Source organism: Schistocerca cancellata, chromosome 3, assembly GCF_023864275.1.
Source record: "Schistocerca cancellata isolate TAMUIC-IGC-003103 chromosome 3, iqSchCanc2.1, whole genome shotgun sequence".
In the NCBI taxonomy this organism is placed as follows: Eukaryota; Metazoa; Arthropoda; class Insecta; order Orthoptera; family Acrididae; genus Schistocerca; species Schistocerca cancellata.
In genome coordinates this window covers 455,765,689-455,779,986 of record NC_064628.1, presented here as the reverse complement: position 1 = coordinate 455,779,986, position 14,298 = coordinate 455,765,689, and positions in this window count along the sequence as shown.

Here is a 14,298-nt window from a genome sequence, read left to right as displayed (position 1 = left end):
TGAGGCTGGATACGAGGTTCTAGGAAGGCCAGCAAACAAAGCCTGCTGGCTCTGTAGTAGGAGCCTCGTCATTTCGCCCACAAGCACCGTATGGCCATCAGAACATTAGTGGAAAGGCCGGGGCGGCGGGGCTGGCGGAACCTGAAAGCGAGCAGCGTGTCCCCAGCCAGCGTACAATAGCGGCTGCGAGTCCACGGCTGCAGTCGCCAGTTCATCGGCCGTCCACCACTTCCATCCCATACTTACCTCAACACCAGGTAGGCCCGCTATTGCTCATTCCTCCTGTCCTTCCAAGAACTCGTCCTCGACTAGCTAACTCACATCCGGCTGCGTGTCTCGCTGTGCCAAGTGGCAATGAAACAGAAGGCAGAAAAAAGCAGAGGAAAGAAGAGGAAAGAAGAGAGTTTCATAAACCAAAGTAACTGGAATATCAAGTCATTAAATGATATAGTCCTCAGTGACTGTATCTGATATAAAAATACGCCTACACACACAGTAAATAAACTTTGTATAGTCGGTAAATGAAAGGGGGATGGGCCTCAAGGGCGTTCTAACCGGAAGATGGACGAGTCAGAAGGGCCTGCCGTCTTTTAGACTTAACCATCTGAATCGCGATGATGGCACAAATCTCTATAGCAAAAGGTGTTTGACGCGTTGATGGGGTGGACGGCTCAGTTCCCTAGCTGCTCGTCGGAATTCCATTTCAACGGTTCTGAAAGCTTGGTTAGACCACAGAAGAGCTCAATCAAGAAACATCCAGAGCAAATTTCTTCTTATCAGGCCTTAAATGAAATAAAAGCTAAGCTCTCTAAAAGACACTTCTGTGTCAAAATCAGCGAGAAGTATGTAGTTTCGAAAAAAAAAATTCTCTTTTACTTTCACGAACTTCTGGAGGGAACAGCAAATACTTTAAAAACTGCGAAACGATAGCGTATGGCAGGCTTATTATCTCATTACAGCTCAACTGGTCACAAATGTGTCACTAACGAGAAAGCTAGGGACTATTCCACTTAAAAGGGGCCCGTTGTTCTTCAAAATACAGGATATCCATAATTAAGATTCTAGTTTGAAAACGCTGTAGAAAGAGAGGCACTGCTCAGAAAGACATCAAATTTGAAAAGCATATTACTGACGCAGGGGAAACATCATGGGAAAATAACGCAAATAGGGTCGGCTACAAATGAGAGACGAATCGCAATACGACGACTATGATTCGAGTTGCACATTACAGCATCGATACTGTTCAATGTGCATGACTGCATAAATTCGGCAGTCAATAGTTATAGCATTGTTAGTCAGGTTATCCCATCCACCATAGCAAGATGGTAACACATCGGAAGGGAAAAAATCGATTTTTAATTGTCCTGGGGCCAAAAACAGCATAGTAAACAAAATGACATTCGTTTTTTATTGTCCTGTGACCAAAATCCGCATAAAAAGCAAAATTACTGATTTCTGTCCTGGGGCCAAAAATCGTATAAAAAGCAAAATGACATCGATTTAAAGTCGAAGTCAAGGGACAGCATGCTCCACAACGTATCGGAGTGTCTCAGGGGGTTGCTTTTGAAATCCGTTGCATAATGCGTGTCTTCAGGTCAGCTACGTTCGTGATTGGAGCACTGAACACATCATTTTGATAACCCTACTTCCAAAATTCATACGGATTACGATCAGGTGATGTGGACGGCCGAGTTATGGGGAAATTATGGCTGATTATTCTAGCATTTCATAGATATCTCTGCAGAAGTCGCACCATTAGCTGTGCAATGTACGGCGAAGCGCCATCTTGCATAAAATCATGCCACCCACGCAACTACTCTGTTGAAGGGTTGGAGTGACGTTGGTGTGGAAAAGAGTCTCACAGCGTTTAGAAGTGGGGGTACAGGTAACATGACCACCGGGACTCATCTCCTGTAACAACTACGGCCATACGACAAACGATGCCGTCAACTGCACTACACAGTCACCTTTGCAGAATGAATTGTTATCGGTAGATTTGCGTGCAGATTTCCGTTACACACATTTTGCACGTCTGCGTATTGACATGTCCTTGGAGATGGAAATGTACCTCGTCTGTCCACAGGATCTTCCAAGGACATTCATAGTCCACTTCCATACGATTAAAGCAATTCCAGAGCGAACTTTGTCAAAAAAAAAAAAAATGGTTCAAATGGCTCTGAGCACTATGGGACTTAACATCTGAGGTCATCAGTCCTCTAGAACTTAGAACTAATTAAACCTAACTAACCTAAGGACATACCACACATCCATGCCCGAGGTAGGATTCGAACCTGCGACCGTAGCAGTCGTTCGGTTCCGGACTGAAGCGCCTAGAACCGCACGGCCACCGCGGCCGGCGAACTTTGTCTCGCTGGGATGTCAGCTGGAAGCAGTCCATGAACATGAAAGATTTTCTATGGGTAGCAATGCAGCTTGCTTCATAGAGTTTTATGAACCAAGCTCGCAGGCATATCCAACGTTCGGGCAATTCCCCGTGCATTGCAAGTTTCCACAACACCGTTTGACCCCTCCTGCAATGCTGCGACCAGATCTTCGACAAACGTCGGATCAACTGCTTTCGTCAATTTGCCACGTTGCACTTCAAAAGATTCTGTCTTTTCGAATTTTGCGATCGTTTTCTGTATAGCCTTAGCAGACAGACTTTTCTCCTACCCTTGAATGCCCGGAACTGCTGCAGAGCTACTTCTTGTAAATATGCTTTTCCCGCAGCGCCCGATCATTCATCGAGACAACAATGTGTGGGTCTCTAACGCAAAATGAGGAACACCAGTGTGCGTATTTTGGCGCGTATAGCGCCATCTATTGGTAAAATTTCAGTTAAATTTTTTCTGGTCCACGACGTTTCCCTCTGAGTCAACAGTATGCTGTTCAAATTTGACGTCATCCTGGATAGCGATTCTCTTTCTACAGCATTTTGAAACTGGAACTTTAACGATCGACATCCTGTAGATTTTTTCTTAATTCTGAACTTTACCCCTATTCCAAACACAGGCTACGACATTCGCCAAATCTAATGGAACTGGTGGAGCTATTGTGCTTTCTATCAAGAGCGGGCGAAGCTTCGCTTTTGATAAATTCAGTTGAGTGCAATTCGTCTGAAATCGGTATGAGAATATAATGAGATTTGACCCTACGATTTATTTAAAGCGCGCAACGTATTCTGGCTAAATGACTTCAATACGGCTGATGTGGGAATGAATTTCATTCATAATTTAAAAAGAATTTGCTTAAGCAGGATAACTGTTCCTATTCATCATATTGGGTGGAAGCGAGCGGTGGAAAGCACTTAGGCGAAAAAAATAGTGAATCATACTCTGCTGAAGGGTCTTTAAATGAGTCTCTTCAGCATTTTGTGTAACATTTAGCTTAATGTATCCACCTCTGGCACCTCAATTCGGGGTGCAAACTATTAACTACACACAAAAAAAAAGACTGAGCAGCTGAGTGTGTCTATAGTGGTCACAAGGTATACTACTTTTATTTCACCTCACATTTCACTAAGATTTTTGGATTTTTTGTAATTATCGGAGCCCCACGCGCATACTCAATACATCTATGTGCGGTGTGTCAAATATATACATCCTTTCCTCCTCTCACCTGATGAATGAAAAGTATGGATGAGAGCGTACATGGTAGATGCACAGCCTCGGGCATGGATGTGTGTGATGTCCTTAGGTTACTTAGGTTTAAGTAGTTCTAAGTCTAGGGGACTGATGACCTCAGATGTGAAGTCCCATAGTGCTTAGAGCCATTTGATTTGAACTGCGGCGACAAGGGTATGCGATGAAGTCGAACGTTGTTCATAACAATCCTGATAAAGGCGACGAGCAGCTCTTTCATTAGCGTGAGCTTCGCCATACAGAAGGATCATGTTGGTGTGTTTTGTAACCGTGTCGCTCTAACACGCACAAACACGTGAATGATGGTTGAATCCGGTGAAAGAGGTGGAACAGACGTCAAATGACATTAGCCGATCCGACGTAAGGACCCTCCATCATGGCTATCGTGTTGCATACTTATCTTGCAAACATGTTTTCAAACGGCTATAGCATGGAAATAGTACGTTTCCGGACATGGGTTCCTATTCAAAATATTATGTACTCATTCCCCCATACAAGGCCTAGAAGTTTGTAACGGGAATCTCCGAACGCCCTTTGTAGAAAGCTCTGTTACAGGTGTACTCTTAACTTCTTCCTCTTTTTCCTATCAACATAATAGCTGTCTGCAGGAATTTGTGTCCAGGAAAATATGCAACAACATTCAGTTATCTCTGAAATAATATCAGCATGGTGCAAAGTGAAGAAATCCGAAGTTGTGCACTTCAGGAAATGTAAGAGTGTAGTACCTTTGACTACGGTATTTACTGAGTCACAACGAGAATCAGCCATTTCACACACACACACACACACACACACACACATAATGGGAGCAGCAGTTACAAATAAAGCAAATGGTTGGCTGGGCCGCGATTCATTGGTTCAAAGCCGGCGGCGGTGGTCTAGCGGTTCTAGGCGCACAGTCCGGAACCGCGCGACTGCTGCGGTCGCAGGTTCGAATCTATCCTTGGGCATGGATGTGTGTGATGTCCTTAGGTTAGTTAGGTTTAAGTTGTTCTTAGTTCTAGGGGACTAATGACCACAGATGACCACAGATGAACCAATGGTTCAAAAATGGCTCTGAGCACTATGGGAATTAACATCTATGGTCATCAGTCCCCTAGAACTTAGAACTACTTAAACCTAACTAACCTAAGGACATCACACAACACCCAGTCATCACGAGGCAGAGAAAATCCCTGACCCCGCCGGGAATCGAACACGGGAACCAGGGCGCGGGAAGCGAGAATGCTACCGCACGAGATTCATTAGTAACCTGTAGTCTACCAACAAATTACTTGTTATCTTCATTAGGTGCATTAGGTGCTAACTGTAACTGCTCGGCGAGTGGAACCGATCCGCGTATACCTATGGTCTTGCTCTCTCCATGGTCAGTTCCAGACGTTCAATCTGTTGTCCGCTCCCGCTAGCAGCGACCTTACACATTCCCTCTTCAGTCCAGCACGCCTGTCTGCACGCTGGCATTCCGTTTTCTGTTGGTTCCAGGTGTTCTACTTGCGGTTCGCTTTCGCTACAAACGTTGTTAGGCGTTTACTTTTCGATGCGAATCGTCAGCTCGATCGCTGGTGTTTCGTCTTCGGTCTTCCGTCTGCGCGGTGGCGTTCTGTTTTCTGGCCGATGCGGATGTAGATGTTATTGAGAGTGAATAGACGATACACTACTCGTTCTGTTGGAGAGTTAGCAGACACTCTCAGAGTACGTGGGAAAATCATAATGGAGCCCTGCACCGTTTCGTTTGTCAACATCTTACTAACAAATTTGATGAGCATTATGTAGGCAGAGACAGACCAATTGGATGGTCACGCCAGTCGAGATCTGATGCTGCTTATTTTTATGTGCAGAGCCATGTGATGTACGAGTTACTGGTCAACGGATGGTGAACTTCGGGTTCGGAACACTGTTGCTTGTAGACTCGTACGTAATACCTGCACGTCCCACACAGCGTTAAACAACGCATTGTGCGGAGGTATTATTTCTCCCTCGAGGCTAGTGTTCGTATTTTTTTTTTCGAAACATATGTGACTGTGTTATATCACGGCTATGTTTTACCTGTCTGTGCGCATTTACTTGCATGTTATGTTTAAATGCAATAACGTACACGAGCTGTACTACAACTCGCTGGGTTACACTTTATCATAGGGCGGGTTGACAAGTAAAACCAATTGGCGAGGAGAGTACTTCCCTTATATGCCAATATTTTCTTTCCGCTTTAGCACCATGAATCACCTTACTTAGTTTCTACTTGTAGTTTAGGACCAATTCTTGATAAGATAGTCGTCAGTTAGTCGAAGCCTTCAAACCCCTTTGAAACTGTTTTACTGTAAAGGTTTATTTGGTAATGGCAGGTTATTAAGTACGTTCTTGAATAACAAACACCGTTTTGGATGAAAGTGAGTACCTTTCCTAATACTGGTTTTGTGGGAAACCATCATTGAAGCGATGTGGGGTGAGCCGTCTTCGCTCGTACAGAAAGGAGGAAACCACACTGCTATGCTGCTATGAAGAAGGTCGTGTACATAACGGATCAAAGACACAAGCCAGGCAACACTGTCGATTGTGCTTTCGCCTAGAAAAAGTATCTTAACAACCAACTTCCATAATAGTGTTCCGTAAGTGCTGAGAAAATGAAAAAACTCAGCCGTTTAACGACATCACTTTCTATGCTGTTAACTTGTAGTAGCAGTTGTGGTTGAGATACCAGAGGATAGAAATTGAAAGTGCCCAAAGAGGAAAAAAATTGTAGAGTAATATCAAGCGGACGTTGAGGTTATTAGAAGTATAGCACAACCGTAAATGAAAGAAGAGGAGAGAAGCTAATATCGATGTTTTTGGAGAAACAGTTTCTATATTCACCTGAGAACGTAAAAATCAAAGTATCAAGGGAAAAAATTTCCCGCCCCACCCCCTCACTTGCACCCATACATAGACGTACACACGAATATCTTTAAAGAAGGGGATTAGACACAACAGAGAACATTTCGAACATTTCTGAAACCTCTACCTGTTACAATCCGCTTGAATTCAGCATATAAAATTGTAATGAACGGGTTTACTTGTGAAACACTAGCGACAGTATATAACCAACTGTAAACTGCTATTATTGTTTGGAATATTACGTTATTCAAACAAGTTCTGAAACAAAACGTCAGCTCAGCTGTCGAAGTTATAAATGATAGTCTAAGTGATACTTCACCTTAAAACAATGTAAATTTGTCTGATATTTCATATATCTACATCTACATCTATATCTACATCTACATCCATACTCCGCAAGCCACCTGACGGTGTGTGGCGGAGGGTACCTTGAGTACCTCTATCGGTTCTCCCTTCTATTCCAGTCTCGTATTGTTCGTAATACTGTATATAAGCTCATCTTTCCCTGTATATAAGCTCATTTAGAGTGTCCATGTAGCCTAAAACACAACAAATATCTGTTCACTAGTGTACACAGAAAATTAAGATTCGGATCAGGATAGACGTTCGATAAGTATACTGGGAAATACAGGCACAGATTCATTAGAATGTTGGTGCTTGCCGTTCACGAGATACAGAGCAGAGCGAACTGCTGTGTCGTTGTTAAGCTTTTCGGAATATCGTAAACTTTGTCCGTTAGTCTGCAAGCGTCAACGAATACAAATTGATGAAACATGTTTGCAGCGCAAACGTGAAGAGGACCCCTCATCAGAATTATTCAGAATGTTTAACGTCCGCTTTTCCAGGGATTTGGTGCGTTTGTTTAGCTCTGTTATTAATTGGACATCGTTTACGCACCATGGTATGAAGAGAGCCTACAGCCATAACGACCTTACATTGCTAATGAAAGGGAACGAAACTCGGTAAATGAATTAAGATTGCAGTCAGAATGAAATTGTCTTAAATGTCGCTACTAAAATAACATTTTACTGAGAATAAGGTCATAGGATTATCGACTGTGATATTAATTCAGAATCGGAGTCGGCCACAGAACAGAATACTCTTAGTTACAGAGTACCAAATGAACAAAGCTACGATATTTTAATAATACATCGAATTAAACGCAATGGCGCGTTGGTGAATATTCGATGCAGAGTTTTTTATATAATTTTGATATAGTTATTGCTAAGTATCGAATTTATCAAAGCCTGCAGAGATTCTTGTTTCTGAATCTTATGAGGTCGGTTTTCAGTAGGAAACACAATTGTCAGTCAAAAGAATCGCACGATCCACAGTGAACTGGCAACGTTAGGTTCGAGGGAAAGATGATAGTTTAAGTACAACTACTGGTACTTTGATCCTTCAAGACGTTAGGAAAATTCTATACTCAATTTTTATCGCACATGCAATTAATATGCTCTTGAAAATATTTTGTCTTCTTCTCCTCCTCTACTCAACGTATTAGGCAAATTGTCTGTTATGGTGCTCCATCTCTGGAATGCCCTTCCTATATTTCTTCCCTCAGGGCATTACAATTTAGATCTTTTATTGGGCATCTCTCTCCATCCATACGGTCTACATGTTGCGTCAATTTTCTCTTGTTTTTCATTTCTTATTTTAGGTTATAGTGTATTCCTAAATCTTTCTTTCATGAACCAGCCGTACAGATAGCCATAGCATTGTTGTTGAAATCCTCTTGGGTGAAATATTCCGGAGGTAAAATAGTCCCAGTTCGGATCTCTGAACGAGGACTGCCCAGGAGGATGTCGTTATCAAAACTGGTGTTCTACGGATCGGAGCGTGGAGTATTAGATCTATTAATCGGGCAGGTTAGTTAGAAAATTTAAAAAAGGAAAACAAGTAGGAACTGTTGGCTAAATTTAAAGCATTTCGTATTTTCCGTGAGACTTGTAAGAACCAAAAAAGCGGGCTGAACATATTAATTACCCAAACATCATTCTGCGGAGGCTGAACCAGTGTGACGTCGATGATGATGACAATTATACCAATGACGAAAATGAGTCACAAGAGGAATCAGAACAAGGAAATCGATGCAAACGGACATCAGGAAAATTCAAGTCTTAAAGCTAGCGATAAGGAAGGTAATAAGGACTCAGATAGACATTATTTTGACAAAAACAAAGTGAAGAAAAGATATTCCTATTGCTAATGAGAGAACCTGTGCTCATAACACCATAAAAATTTCCCCAGGTTCTAAAATGAATGTTAGGAAAGCGAGAAACGAAATTTAGAGTCTAAAATGACTTTAAGTGATGATATTGTCACTTAGCTTTGAAGATGGAGAAGTGACTGAATAGATACAGACCAAATGGAAATTAGAGCTTATGTATGAATTTTATCTATTAGTGGAAATCCCCAACGTTCAAGAAAACATTTGCACCAGATTTAAGACAATTCCAAAGGATTAGGAATGGATTCGTGTTATCTCACAATGAATGGGAAAAAATGTCGGTACCTCCAATGATGTCGAAATGTTCAGACCAGAATGGGAAGAAAAGTGACAGACAAGTTGGCTCCAATTAGAAATATTTTTCTAACATTTTTATCCACTTTCTGAAATACTTTTATTGCCGGTGAATATCTGACGACTGAGAGCAGCTATTAATTTTCAAGGGGCACTGATCTTTCAAACAGTATGTCCCCAGTAAGCTAGCTAAATATGGTATTAAAATGTTTCCAAGAGTAGATGTTAAAACTGGCTACGTATTTAATTTAGAAATCCATGCTAGAATTCATCCAGCTAGGCCTTATTGGTTGAGCAATTCAGCAAAAGACGTCGTTCTTCGTTTGGTGAAGCTTATAGAGAACACCGAAAGGAATGTAACTGGGGATAATGGGTTCTCTAATGATTCCTTTATGAAGTAATAAAGTGCAAAGAAATTTACACATGTCAGCCCTCCACAGAACAGTAATGCTGAAATACCAAAATAATTCTACGTGTAGAAGTCACTAACATAAGAGCTCTATATTCGGTTTTCAAGTGAGATACACTAGTGACATACTGTCCGAAACGAAATAATCTCCTACTAATCCCAAATATGCATTCACGACGTTGCCATTGACGAAGATCAAGAGAAGAAACGAAACTGGTAATAATCGCTTTTTATAACAGAACCAAACTGATGTCCTAAGGAACTATATACGTAGTGTTATTTCACATTTTCACTCACCGTGTTTCTAAACGAGATTGATGGGAAGTGCTTGGTCCTTAGATCGCCTCTTCAAACACATTGTAACTTCGGGTGTGAGAGCTGGGAACTCAGGATGGGGCAGGATAAGGTTACGATTGTGGATGGGGCCGTAATCAGTTACTCTTGGTTGCACAACAAATACGTAAACTTCATGTAAAGAAATTACAATTTTAAAACAATCCCTTAAAAAACACAACTGACTGCATGACGGCTTCATGCCTTATCACAGGAAAAATTCTATAATTTTGGGGCCGAACGCTACCAACAATAACCTCAGACAACAAACGGCTGAAGGCCTCAATCAGAAGTCAGAAGAACAATTTCAAATAGCACATATTAAGATAAATACTTCGTTTAAGACAAACTGTAACACGGCTGAGGGCCTTATTATTAAAGAAGTGAAATTATTACTCGCCTGAAGCCACAAACAATTTTAAATAACAAACGGCTGAAGGCCTGAATTAGAAGTCAGGAAAACAATTCCAAATAGCACTTTTAAAATAAATACCTTGCTTTTAAAACAAGTTTGTTTAAAAAAAAGTTACTGTAACACGGCTGAAGGCCTTATCACGAAAGAAGTGAAATTATTACTCGGCTGAAAGCCACACCAACAATAATTAGAAAATTACAAATAACCTTAAAACAAACATCACAATCTAAGGAATCAGAACAAGCGGGTCACAGTAAATGTTTCAAGGGTCGGCCTGGGAAGGTAACACAAGGTAAGGTGAGACAGACAGCCAAGAATTGTACTCACGTAACGGGATGGCAACTCAAACTAGGGGCAGCTTAGCGCCGACCGATCGACTAACCAATCCGCCTAAAGTGCGATCACCGGCACAACGATGGAATATTTGTAGGCAAGGGCGAAGAGACAGACTGCTCTACGTCATAAGAAAACACCCAAGGCCGAAGGAACACTAAAACCAAGGTAGACCTCCCAAAAAATATGCACAGTACAATACAAGAGGCTGTCGGACTACATGCCGTGTCGCACAGCATCAACACGACGAGGAAAAGTACACTGCTGGAAAAGTATGCTAACCTCCATGGCAGGTAACTGGGGAGTTAGCGGCCACAAGGCAGAAAATACAACTGGCTGCACTTCACTCAACTTAAACGTCCACGGTTCGGGGTGCAACGAAGTCGTCGCTCTCGCAGCTACCCCTCTTCAATCCGGCAGTGGCAGGACGCCGCCAGCGGCCCCGGCTTGCCCCCGCGCTGCACGGACCTGCTCGCTGCTGCGACCCAACCAAACTGATGTCCGCTCGCCACTCCCTACCAAATCCAGTACGCAGGCAGCATTAAAATAACTGCTCATTCAAAACCACAAAATACACACGGATCCAGGGAAACAATTCCACCAACAACTCACAATACTAAAACCAGTCACTGTGAAACAGCACGGAGGAATTATAAGCCAGCACAAATACGGAGAAGCCAGAAGCGCCCGAAAGAGCAAATGCACGTCGTGCGCTGCGACGACCGGCCAAAAGACCAACCAGCGGTCGTCCCCACTCAAGTCAGTCACGGGAAAGATCCCAGTATAAATCGTCGACTGACAACTTATTGTCATTAGGTCACTTCAATGGCGGACACAGACACAAACACACACACACACACACGCACGCACAGAGAGAGGTGAAAGTTGCACTACTCGTTTATCACGGTCCATTCAACTAAAATTCGCTGAAACCGGTTCTTGACGTGGTCGTGCACTCTCGCGACAACATTCTTGCGTCAGACAGTGCATGTGTGTCGCCAACAGTGCTGGGCGAGTACTGGCTGTCCGGACCTCACTGCTACTCCGGCCCCATTCAGCTCGCGGGACACACGACGACCCGGAAATACTAGCGGCCGCTCCAAAGATGGCACCACATTACGCGCTATCGATAAGCGCTAGTGCTGCCACTCACGGAGAGACAAAGCGAGCAAACGTAGTGGCGCCAGTGAACACACTAAGAAAACGAGACGACACTATCGCTATTACAAGATGCCAAGCTAAGAACGGCATCGACGCGAGCCGCGCACGGCTAAAGGTGTTTTACTAAGGTGTGATTTCGAATCAGGTACAAAAATTGTAAAATTTTCTGCAACCATTGCAATCGATAAACTTTCAGCAGCCGCTTTATTTTCCATTTGCAAATCTTCTTTATTCCATTTAGATCACTTCGATTTATGTCTTACACACACACACACATCTGAAACGTGAAAAAAGAGTATGGTATTGGGACAATGACGGTAACTTCACAGGGTGGAGAACGATGATTAATTTAGTCAGATGAAAAATGTATAGTTTTGGGGATTGTGATCAGTTTACAGGATGGTCGCCATTCCCCGATGACGGTCACCATTACTGTGGCAATATTAACGATATTTTTACAGGATGACTGCCATTCCTTCTGGGTGGTCACCATACCCATTGGGATAAAGATGGCTATTTTACAGTACGACCGCCTTTCCGCCTTGTGTGGCCAACTTCACCCCTGGGTGGCCCCCATCGCCCCAGGTAACCCCCACACCCCCCTCTAGAGGATAATGATGATCAATTTACAGGTTGGGCAATGATGGTCAATCGAGAACGAAGGTTGGTAAAGCGTGATCATGATTACGCTCCATACTATTGGTGGTTCAGTGAAATTTTCCATTTGCAAATCTTCTTTATTCCATTTAGATCACTTCGATTTATGTCTTACACACACACACACACACATCTGAAACGTGAAAAAAGGGTATGGTATTGGGACAATGACGGTAACTTCACAGGGTGGAGAACGATGATTAATTTAGTCAGATGAAAAATGTATAGTTTTGGGGATTGTGATCAGTTTACAGGATGGTCGCCATTCCCCGATGACGGTCACCATTACTGTGGCAATATTAACGATATTTTTACAGGATGACTGCCATTCCTTCTGGGTGGTCACCATACCCATTGGGATAAAGATGGCTATTTTACAGTACGACCGCCTTTCCGCCTTGTGTGGCCAACTTCACCCCTGGGTGGCCCCCATCGCCCCAGGTAACCCCCACACCCCCCTCTAGAGGATAATGATGATCAATTTACAGGTTGGGCAATGATGGTCAATCGAGAAAGAACGTTGGTAAAGCGTGATCATGATTATGCTCCATACTATTGGTGGTTCAGTGAAATGGTGACTGCCAGTACGCTATGTGTTTAAAATCATTAACAAACCCGATGTCCAAATAAGGCGGATGCGGTAGATATTATTCATCAGAATTTCTAAAATCATTGAGGGAAGTGGCGACAAAACGATTATTCACAATGGTGTGTAGAATGTATGAGTCTGGCGACATCCCATCTGACTTTCTGAAAAATATCATCCACTCAATTTCGAAGACCACGAGAGCTGACAAATGACAGAATTATCGCCGAATCATCTTAACAGATCATGTATCCAAGTTTCTGAGAACAATAATAAACAGAAGAAAGGAAAACTTCGGATTTGTTAGATGACGATCAGTTTAGCTTTAGGAAAGGTTAAGGCACCAGAGAGGCATATATTGAGAAAAATTGGGGTAACCTATAGAGACAGGTAATATACAATATGTACAAGAGCCAAGAGGGAGTAGTCAGAGTGGACGACCAAGTACGAAGTGCTGGGATTAATAAGGGTGTAAGACAAGGGTATAGTCTATCGCCTCTACTGTTCAACCTGTACATCGAAGAAGCGATGATGAAAATAAGAGAAAGGCTCAGGAGTGGAATTAAAAGTGAATGTGGAAGGATATCAGTGATACGATTCGCTGATAATATTGCTATCCTGAGTGAAAGTGAGGAAGAATTACATGATTTACTGAATGGAATGAACAGTCTAATGAGTACAGAGTATGGATTGAGAGTAAATCGAAGAAAGATGAAAGTAATGAGAATTGCCAGAAATGAGAACAGTGAGAAATCTTACATAAGGATTGATGGTCATGAAGTGGATGAAGTTAAGGAACTCTGCTACAAAGGTGACAAAATAACCAATGACGGACAGAGCAAGGAGGACATCAGAAGGCGACTAACACTGGCCAGGAATGTCCAAGAGCAGTCTACTGGTATGAAACATAGGGCTTTATTTGAAGAAAAATTTACTAATAAGCATTTGGAGAAGCGTTTCGAGCATAGTGCTGTATGGTTGTAAGGCATGGATTGTGATTAAATGGAAAAAGAAGAAAATCGAACCATCTGAGATGTTTTGCTAGAGACGAATGTTGAAAATCAGGTGGACTGATAAGGTAAGGAATGAGGAGGTTCTGCGCAGAATCGTAGAGGAAAGGAATATGTGGAAAACACATATGATGACGGGACATCTGTTAAGACTTCAGGGAATGACTTCCATGGGACTAGAGGGAGATGCAGAGGGCAAGAACTGTAGAGGAAGACAGAGATTGGAATACATCCAACAAATAATTGAGAACATAGGTTGCAAGTGCTATTATGAGATGAAGAGGTTGGCACAGGAGAGGAATTCATGGCGTGCCGCATCAGGCCAGTCAGAATACTGATTCCAAAAAAAAAAAAAAAA